Genomic DNA, 10,956 nt, shown 5'->3' on the forward strand with positions numbered 1-10,956 from the left:
ACCTCTCTAGAAATCCAAATTTATTTCATACCATTAATTGCCCAAGGAAGTCACACATTAGTTTCACCTCTTAATGAACCAAATCTCCCAATCTCACTCACTATCCGCAAATCTACGTCGCGACATGCCTCCATTAAGTTCGCTATATACCACTATTTCCAAACGACCTTTCATTACATATATTCTTACTCAACACTATTTCTAACCATCTCCCTCCATAATTCATTATACATCTCAGGTTGCTATTATCCACATCCTTTCTTTCAATCTTTTCATTCTCACGTTCCTTAAACTTACATCATGCCTTGCCCACATTCACTTACATTTTCATTACTCAACATACAATCATGTCACTCATCTCATTTCATCTCGAAAAACATGCTCTATGTCTTAATTAAGCCATAACAATCCCAACACATATAAATCATGTCCTCCCCACCGAACTCATACTCATCATAGGTGTCACTCTTTACACCACAAAATTGGGTAACTTACGCGTCAAGACCAACATACATGTAGAACAATGCATAAAGAAGCAAAACAACGCCTTTGAATTAAACATAATATGCAACGAAGTCAAAAGATAAGCATATGACCCAAAATAGGGGTCACTAGATCGAGTACATGACACTCGATCGAGTAAGGGACTTACTCGATCGAGTAGGTGAAGATCGAAGCACGTAAAACAAATTGCCAGGGACACTCGATCGAGTAACTGACGTACTCGATCGAGTTACCCCTACTCGATCGAGTACCAAGGCTACTCGATCGAGTACCTACGCATTTCTCAGCACTGTCCAGTTTTCGTAAAACAGTCATAACTCACTCATTTCTTGGTCAATTTGGGCGTGTGACCTATCGTTAGAATCGTAAAAGGACAAGCTATCACCTCCAATTGGAATCACATCAAAATAATTTATGCATCTCAAGTTATAACAGTTTAAAGACAACTTTGCTGTAATTAGACGACATAACTATTCGATTTTCTCTTTCAAACACTTAAACGATAACAATGGTAAACAAAACAACTCAATACTCACAAAACCAGTATCCCTAACCACATGTTACTATTTTCAAAAGTTAAGCAACAAATAACTCGATGCACATATATCATTCAACTTACCAATCACATATTACCCACATGTTTTAATTTTATAACTTTTCGCAACACAAAATATTCTCATACATTACAAATACACTTCGTCACTTAAACATATTCATAATCACAAAATTCATATTCTCATGCAATTGCTACCCCATCTTTTCCAATCACTTCATCATATTAAAGCCACATTGTAAACATCCAACATGTTATTTCAACATCAAATCTACGCATATATTACTTTTCTTTCACATTCTTAGCTTCTCCTTCAACATCCAACAATACACACTTCATCACATTGTTAACAAGTTAACCAAGCACACATATACTCGACAAACACTTTCCCCCGTGACCGGTTCAAAGTTGTAGGGCGACCCCCGCGACTTTAGGACGTCTCCCAAGCCTTTGCACTAGCTCCTACAACTTTTACCCCGGATTCATTTTAATTGACTCCCTATGTTCATTACGTTCATTGGTTACAGGTTTCAGGATCGTCGCTCTGATACCATTTGTAACACCCCCATACTCCGAGTGCCTTACCAGGACCACTCAGGTATGAAGACGCCACCATCTCGGTCGCCCGAGGTATGATAATCAAATAGACAAAACAGAAACAACATATTTAAATAATAATTAACGTTTAAAGTGGTTACATGCCAAAAACCAAAACTGATAAAGAGATACAAATTCTCCAAAACTATCTACTATCAAAAGACTATAAAACTATCAATCACAAATGAAGACTTCTAAACCGCATCGTGGTGACTCCTCCCGATTATCCCATACGCATCGGCTCATACCGCTCAATAATCGCCACCACCCCCCCGAATGGATCACCACGCTTTTAAAACATTTAAACGGGGTCGATACTAATCACACAATCAATATAGATAACCATAACAAGACACACAGACAATTGAATCTGTCACACACACACACACACACACAAACTCCCATCATCTCAATACCGACCGTCCACCGGACCACGCGCCATGGGGGACCGCAGCCGTTCCCACCTAAGCCCCGCTCATCGTACGAGCGATAACCCCGTCCATTAATGTGCACATCCCCTTCCGTGGCGGGTTCCACGAAGGGCGAAACTAGGGCGTGAGATCACTCCCGCAAGTGACCCCACTCATCCGAGAACGCATCTCGAGAGCCATAGAAACCAATCACAATCACAATCACAATCACAATCACAATCACAATCACAATCACATATTAAACAACTAACTACAAAGACATCACCAATATCCCATTATGGGACTAATACGAGTAGGAAATCCTACCGGAAAGCACAATACGCAGACGGTATCTACAAATTGTATCAAAACGGCTCCTCTACGAACTCTCCTCCTATCATACATAACACATAAAGACTACCATTCAATTACTACTCATAAAAACCCCCAATTCCCAAATTAGGGTTTCATCAATCTTATCAAAACATAATATAAATAATACTAAAAGCTTACCCTCGACGCAAGGAATCCAACGACGCGAACTACGATACAAACTGACCGTCTGAACTCCGGGAATTGTCAAGAACGCGATTAGGAAGAAGACTAGTTGCTTTCTCTCTTAAACAGGTTTTAGGTTTTGTGAAAAGTGATTTAGAACAAGGACGAAAGTGTTTAAATACCTTAATCGCGTAATTAACAAAACCCGAGAAAACTCCCCCGTAAAACCGGACACTCGATCGAGTACCCAAGGTACTCGATCGAGTACCCCCCTACTCGATCGAGTACCCCAGCTACTCGATCGAGTACCCAACAGGTCAGAAACTATTTTATTTCGCAACTTGCCCTTACTCGACAGAGTAAGGGCTACTCGATAGAGTACCCCAAGACATATAAATACGGAGTATTACAAGAGGTCAATGATTGAAGCACAGAAAGGGGAACAACTACTCACGGCAGAAGAATGTGCAGCTAAATTTCGCACAACCGGAAACGCCCCAACCAAGTTTCTTTGCCTGCTTTTAACTGCTGGAAAACTCAATCCACTTCCAATGAACAAACAACAATCCACTTCCAACTACTCAAGGCAGATGAATGTGCTGCTAAATATGTTTTTTTGAGATTTGCTAGGTTTTGATAGATAAATCGTCCTATGGCAGTATTGGAGGCTTGGAGTGAGGGGGGTTGGTAGCGGAATACTGGTGATCCCCAACAATGAAAAATTTGTTCTAAAGTCAAAATATACGATTTTCTTAAGTTTGTCTATTGCTTTACTATTCATTTCTCGGAAATTTTTGGTCAAGGTCATTAGGTGTTGTATTAATGGTTGTGAGTACATGTCAGGTTTGCTCATTTTTCCGTCGACAATGACACTAGTATTGCTATTTTGCTCTAAACTAGCATTTGAATTCTCCTAGCTTGTGTCGTATACTACTTTCTCTTAACCCATCATTAGTGTCGATGTTAATATGTCATCTTTTAGCTCAAATGGGAGAGCAGTGCTATTGCACAAGACGTGGGTTCGAACCCCACAAAGATGAGATTTCTTGGTAAAGTTTGGTAAAGTGTGATATTGTTTCAAATATCATGTGATATTTTACTGTAATGGTGGTGATATTATTTCTCATATAACAAAAGTGGATAGGGATTTAAAAATCTTTTTTACTTCAATATTGTTTTGTATATAGTGTGATATTGTTTTACATACAGTGTGATATTATTCCTAATGACTTGTGGTATTGTTTAACAGAAGCACAAAATTGGAGACTCCTTTTAAAATACTTTTAACCGTGATATTGTTTTGTATATAGAGTGATATTGTTTATAAGTACATGTGATATTGTATAACAATATCACACAAGGGGTATTGTCTACAATTAAGCGTGATGTGATGATATTGTTCTGTATATAGTGTGATATTGTTTTACACATTGTGATATTATTTCTAATGACTTGTGGTATGTTATTTACCTGGTTGTGATATTGTTTCACAGTAGCACAAAATTGGAAACTCCTTTTAAAATACTTTTGACCGTGATATTGTTTTGTATAGAGACTGATATTGTTTATAAGCACGTCTGATATTGTATAACAATATCACACAAGAGGTATTGTCTACAATTAAGCGTGATGTGATGATATTGTCTCAAAAAAATGGTGATATTGTTTCAATTGAAGTGTGATATTGTTTACAATAACGTGTGATATTGCAAAATACAAAAGGCAAATCTTGGTAACACTATATTATTGATTCTTAAGTTTTATGATACTGTTAACCAAAAATGGAGAAAGAATACAAATTTGTTGCCATTTGGAATTACATCTAAGCATAAAACAATTTGTATATGTGTGTATAATGAGTAAAAAAGAGATGATTTTGTTAAGTTCATGATTTAATATAGACTTTCTCAGCATGCACACAAGTTGTTAATCAACATCCGCAGGTGAAAAAATCTGCAAAAAAAAGAAAACAAAAAACAAAAACATAATGTCAGTAGTAAGTTTAACACATTAATAACAAAACTGTGATATTGTTTCTAAGGACTTGTGCTATTTTATTTTAATGGTTCTGATATTGTTTCATAGTATCACAAAATTAGAGAATCATTTAAAACACTTGTGAAATATTGTTATTATTTTGTATAAGGTGTGATTTTTAACAAAAACTGGGTGTGGCACATTAAATGGCACACTGACTGGCAGCATAGCCCGACCCATTTTCACCCCTATTTAGTGCATAAAATATACCTCTCGTGAATGACTGATACGAGGAACCTGCCGGATCGGTTCATATACTGTTTGGGTTATCATGTATCTCCAACATGCTCTAAATTGGCCTAGCAAAGGATAATTAGGTTGCACTCCGTTTTCTCATCAAATATTCCTGCAATAGTAACACTTCAGTTCCACATTGCACTTAGAAGCAGACAATAAGCGGGAGGATGGAACCCATAAGGCCCTATATGGTTAGATCAATCGGATAAAGTAGAAGATAGGAGCTGAGAGGATGAACACGTTAGTCAAGGATTCGATTAGAGGTAAATCAAGAACCAAATACTCCGTAATAACAAAGGAGCAGTCTACAAACATCCAGACGCAAACTTAGAAATGATAAATAATATATTAGGGAACACTCGACAATTAGCTTCTCATATTGAATCCTACACCTGATTCAACACCCAGTCAGATACTCGTAATTGAATCTCAGTGGGATAGCTAATTCACAGGATTAATCTCAAACATACAAGATTGATTGTACTAATATGAACAATCAGAAGCAACGTCCCAAATTCAAGAATCCAATGTGAATTAAGACATAATCAGAAGACACTCATAATTCTGAAACTGATACAGGTCAAATATTAGGCATTCCGTAGCAAATTGTAGTACCAGAAGTTTTACTAGTTCGCTTATCAGAGGTTTACATATTAATTCATGTATTTGTCGTACTCCGTAGTTACTTGACAGTCGACAGTCGACACAGTGAGAGATTTTCATTATATAACGGAATTTTACACTAGATAGCAGCAACCGTATCAGATAACTCTTTCCTTCCGATTCCTTTTTCCTCCAAAACTCATTCAGAGACAAACAATTTCATTCTTGAAACCAAAACTTGTAATTCTAGATTTCTAATTCGATTCACAACTTCCTAATCAACAAAATAACTTCAAGAATTAATTACGACGGAATACTCAATTTATAGCTCCACTTCTAGCCACAAGTAGTCAAATACATAAATCACTATGGTTTATAATCACATTTTCACATCACAATCATATGTTAATACAATACGAACACAACTAATACTGCAAATTAAAATGCCTAATTAAACTACACCTAGTATAATCAAATGTAACGAATTTGTTAAAATCACTAAACATTATTCAATCTTTACGTTCTTATTTTTTCGAGCAGAGTATTATAATCAAATGTAAAGATTCTGTTAAAATCAAGAGTATTAAGGCAAAAATTATACCTGAATTCTGCTCAAAACGGAATTATATTGAAGAATGATCGGTATTCCTTCGTAATTTTGAGTGATTCGCCAATATAATCCCTTGTTTGCGTCGTTTTTGATTCAGTTTTAGAAAGAGAAAGCTTGTTTGCTTCAGTTTTGTTTCAGGTTTAGAGAGAGAGTGTAAAATAGAAAAAATGTAACGCGTTATTCTTTTGATCGACGCTGATTATGTTTTTTTATTTACCTTATTAGCGAGTGATATTGTTTAGAAGAACGAGTGATATTTTATTCGTTACTCAATCCTCAAATATTTAAGAGTTCTCACCGGATCCCTATCTCTCTGCTCTCTCTCTCTCTCTCTCTCTCTCTCTCTCTCTCTTTATATATATATATATATATATATATATATATATATATATATATATATATATATATATATATATATATATATATATATATATATATATATATATATATATATATATATATATATATATATATATATATATATATATATATATATATATATATATATATGCAAGATCCGGCGAGTTTGCCACTTTTCGTGAGTTACCCCCGCATTTATATACCATTGGATCTAACAATATCAAGGGCTGAGATTATACCCAAAAAATACACAAACTCATTTTTTTCTCTCTCTTCCACTTAATCTTAGTTTTCCCTTTTTTTTCTCCTGCTTTCTTCATTCTTCACCTCTTTTTTCTTATTTTCTTCAAATTCATGGCATAATCCAATCAAATCTTCACGAAACCGGAGTAATTCAAGTCGAAAACATGAAATTAATTCATTATCTTCATTCAATTTGATTGATACACGCATCAATCGTCAGTTTTTGCCCAAAATTTGCAGAAACCCTAGCGCAAATCGACAAAACGAAGGTAAGCGTAGATTATAACTGTTATTTTGCGAGTTATTTCAATTGCTACTCCGTTAGTATGCTTGTTTATCATACCTTTGACATTTGATTGATGATTTATTATCATAATCCTGAAAAATTGTTGGTAATCTAGATTAGCACACCAACTGTTTGTTAAAATGTCTAGTTAAATTTAGAAACTCAGTTATTGTAATGAAGAAAATTTAATTGTTATTCAAATGCAGAAACTCAGTTATTGTAATGTAGAAACTCAGTTATTGTAATGTACAAACTCGGTTATTGTAATGGAGAATCTCTGGTATTTTTAGTTATTATAATGTAGAAACTCAGTTATTGTAATGAATAAATTGTGTTATTGTATTAAGATGAAACTCAAATATGCTCAAATTTCATGTTCACTCGTTAGTTGTCGTAACATCACATCTCGATTATTGTATTACTTTAACCCAGTTATTGTATTATCAAAACTCATGTATTGTATTTTATAGTTGCTTCTTGGATGTTCTGATAAGTTATAGTCTGTTTTTTGGTGATTTTCAGGTGGAATCACGATAGATGCAGATAATTGACGTTCAATGGAAAAATTGACGTATATACTTGGTCATTTTAATGAACAAAGTAGTTATTTTATAGTTAACTTAGTTGTTTACGGAGAATAATGTTTCATGGTATTTACAATTATTGTAATGTAGAAACTCAGTTTATTGTAATGTATAAACTCTGTTATTTGTATTTATTGTAATGTTGAAACTCAGTTATTGTAATGTAGAAACTCTTGTATTTGTAGTTATTGTAATGTAGAAACTCGGTTATTGTAATGAATAAAGTCAGTTATTCTATATGTGTTTCGGTTATTGACTCGTCAGTTATAGTTATTTTACAATCCAGTTACTTCTTGGGTGTTCTGTTAAGTTAGATTCTGCTTTTTGGTGATTTGAAGGTTCAATAACGATAGACGCGGATAAATGACGTTCAATGGAAAATTTGATTATATACTTGGTCATTGTTTTGTTAGTTTTCATCTTCTTTAATTGAATAACTCAGTTATTGTAATGTAGAAAAACTCAGTTATTGTAATGTATAAACTCTGATATTTGTAGTTATTCCAATGTAGAAACTCATTTATTGTAATGTAGAAACTCAGTTATTGTAATGTAAAACTTTGGTATTTGTAGTTATTGTAATATAGAAACTCAATTATTTTAATGAGTAAATCGTGTTATTGTATTGAGATGAAACTCAAATATATTCAAATTTCTATCTTGTGTTTGTTTATCTTGTTTAATTGCATAACTAATCATTTTTATTTAATCAATAATTGAGATTGGTTAATGCAATAGCAAAATCTGAAAAATGAAATAATACTATATATAACAAGGTTAAAAAATGACTTACTTTCATTATATAACTATTTTGTTTCCAACACATTACACTTAAACATCTCCAACAAATTATATCTAAGCATCATCATAATTACATCTATGCATTTCAAATAATACATCTAACAATAGTAACATCTCAAATATTACATATATTTATCTCCAATACAACGTCTAAAATATTTCTTCCAACGAGAACCGTGTCTTGCTGTTGTTTCCACGTTTCTTCCACCATTATTTCTTCCCAACGAGAACCATGTCTTGCCGAATGATGAGGGTTGAACCAGCAGACAACAAAAACTCACTGAAAGAAATAAAAATAAAAAGGGGGTAAGTTATAAATAACTATGCAACTGATATACAATAACCACCTATAAGTATTGTAATAACCGTAAAACGACTATAAAATAACTGGATATTTTAGAGAAATAAAGCATATTATTATAACCGACTATAAGCATATTATATAAGACCACAATAATAACTCCAAATGAAATAACTAAGTTAAAACAATACAATAATTGAAATGTAATATTATTATAACCAACTTAAAAAGATTATATAAGAAGACGCCATCTTACAACAACTCTAATTTGAAACAACTAAGTTAAAACAATACAATAACTACGTTTGAATAATACAGTAACTCGGTTAAAGCAATACAATAACTATTATTAACAGAATATATTCTAACATAGCAAATGAAGTAACTACAAAATACAATAACTGAGTTTGAATAATACAATAACTCGGTTAAAGTAATACAATAATTGTTCTTAACAGATTAACCCCAAAATCCGAGAAATTATCAAAGATACATAAATAGAATTGAATAAAAAAAACCTACTCAAACACCTTACAAACAACATGAAAATGCACAAAATCATTTAGAATTCTCATCTCAAACTCAAAACCTTATAAATTATTGGCAAAAAAATGAGAGAACAAGTAATTTAACAACAAAAGACATAAGCACAAATGAATATTAAACGAATCAACGAAAATAAAACGAATATTAGATAAGAATGATAATCAAAACGCACAAATCAGATCTAGAAAAACAAAATTAGTACTTACCTATAGTAAAATTGAAGAGAAATACGAAGATGAAGCGAAAATGACGATGAAATCTCCTTAATTGATGACGAATTTGGATGAGTATGATGAAGACTGAGTTTGTAGCCTACAACTTGAACGAAATTGATGAAGATTGAATTTCATAATTTGTATCGATTCTTTTTTTTTTTTTTCTGGTTTTTTTAGAGGTGGAAGGAGGAGAGAGAGTGATTTTTTTCTAATAACGAGGGAGATTGAGGGAAAAGTGGGTATTTGTAGGTTGAGTAAGATCTCATCTCAGCCATTCATCTTAGATTAGATTAGTGGTTCAAATTTAGATGGGTAACTCACCAAAAAAAACCAACTCATATGATATATATATATATATATATATATATATATATATATATATATATATATATATATATATATATATATATATAGCAGATCAACTAAGGTCCACATTTATATTGAGTCCATAAGTTCTATTATGAGCCATTGGATGGAGGGAAATGGAGGGATGAGATCAACCCCAAAAAGTGTGTTTATAAGCTAATCTCACCATCTCTCTCCTCCTTCACTAATCCATTCTAATTAATCACTAATTTACTATATATTTGTTTTCCACTCATCCATTTCTCTTTCATCTTACACATTTCATTTCTCTCTTCTCTCAAACTCTAAAAAAAAACCCAAATAAATAAAAAAAACCCAAAAAATCCAAATAAATAAAAAAACCCAAAAAATCCAAATAAATCAAAAAACCCAAATAAATCACCCACTCCTCTCATCTTCATTCACCACCACCCACCACCACCCCACTCGACACCAACTAACCACCCACCACCCCACACCGCAGCCCTCCACCGCCACCGCCATTTTTTTTTTTTTTTCGTTTTTTTTTTTTTTTTTTTTTTTTTTTTTTTTTCCGTTTTGTGTTAATTTGTATGCTTTGAGTTGTTTTTTCCATTCATTATTTTTTTTTGTCTTTTATTTTATTTTAGTTGTCTTTTATTTTGTTAGTTCTCATTTTTTATTCATTTTCTTAAATCGATTTCGTGTTTTAAATCTCGTTTTTTTTTTTTGTGAGATACTTTTTTTTCATCTAAGACAAAAATGGTCTAAAGTTATACAAAAATGAACCAAAGTTATACAAAAATAGACTAAAGTTATACAAAAATTGGACTAAAGTTATACAAAAATTGACCAAAGTTATACAAAAATGAACCAAAGTTATACAAAAATGAACCAAAGTTATACAGAAATGGACTAAAGTTATACAAATATGGATTAAAGTTATACAAATATGGGCTAAAGTTATACAAATAAGGACTAAAGTTATACAAAAATGGACCAAAGTTATACAAAAATGAACCAAAGTTATACAAAAATGAACTAAAGGTATACAAACATGAACCAAAGTTATACAAAAATAGACCAAAGTTATACAAAAAAAGACTAAAGTTATACAAAAATTGGACTAAAGTTATACAAAAAATTGGACTAAAGTTATACAAAAATGAAACAAAGTTATACAAAAATGAACCAAAGTTATACAAAAATGAACCAGTTATACAAAAATGAACCAAAGTTATACAAAT

This window comes from Silene latifolia, chromosome 9, assembly GCF_048544455.1.
Source record: "Silene latifolia isolate original U9 population chromosome 9, ASM4854445v1, whole genome shotgun sequence".
NCBI lineage: Eukaryota > Viridiplantae > Streptophyta > Magnoliopsida > Caryophyllales > Caryophyllaceae > Silene > Silene latifolia.